Here is an 804-nt window from a genome sequence, read left to right as displayed (position 1 = left end):
ATCCGGATTCATTTGTTTCATGCAATCCGTACCTGGCCACTATTTGATCACCCATGTTTTGGCTCTCAGTCCTTTTGATTTCGTGGAGAAGATCTTATTCTTTTATATTCCCAATCCTCTTCTGAGGTTCCATCTTAGACGGCACATGTATGTATGTGGTGGTTTATTTAAAATCTCTTAAGATGGTGTATGTCTGGTTTTATGACCCGTATTCAATTTGAGATGGGAATATCTATGCTCACTTATATGGCCTGATGCATATTATCATTCTATACATGTAAATCATAATGTCTCCAAGCTTATAGACTTTAGAATCTTAGTCTTATAGATAATGGCTTACATGGCCGAACCTTTTATAGGTAATGGCTTGTATGCGGCCAAGCCTGCACTATACAGCCAAGTCATGGCCAAGTCGTGGCCAAGCCGTTTATAGGTAATGGTCTTTGCAACCGACCATAACATGGTCTCTTCGGCCGAGTAATGGCCTTTTCGGTTTGGCCGTTTGTATCTTGGCCTCTACGGCCGAGGAATGGTCTTTTATGGCCGAGTAATGACCAAGCCATATAACATGGTCGTAGACCATACACGAACTTGTAGTATTGATCATGGGTTTATCCTCTCTCCCCCTCATGACCATACTATAAGGTCGTGGTGCTTGGGACAATTAAGCCTAATGAGTTTCCCTTTGTGTACATGTTTCACAACGTGAGATCTTTTACGGGATACCTCTGTGCCTTTTCAATCTTTGCATCAAGTTTAGACTTTAGGATGGCTAATCCTATCATGCCATATAGTGTAAAATTT

This window comes from Brassica oleracea, chromosome C9 (assembly GCF_000695525.1).
Source record: "Brassica oleracea var. oleracea cultivar TO1000 chromosome C9, BOL, whole genome shotgun sequence".
NCBI classification, from domain to species: Eukaryota; Viridiplantae; Streptophyta; class Magnoliopsida; order Brassicales; family Brassicaceae; genus Brassica; species Brassica oleracea.
This window is presented reverse-complemented; position numbering follows the sequence as displayed.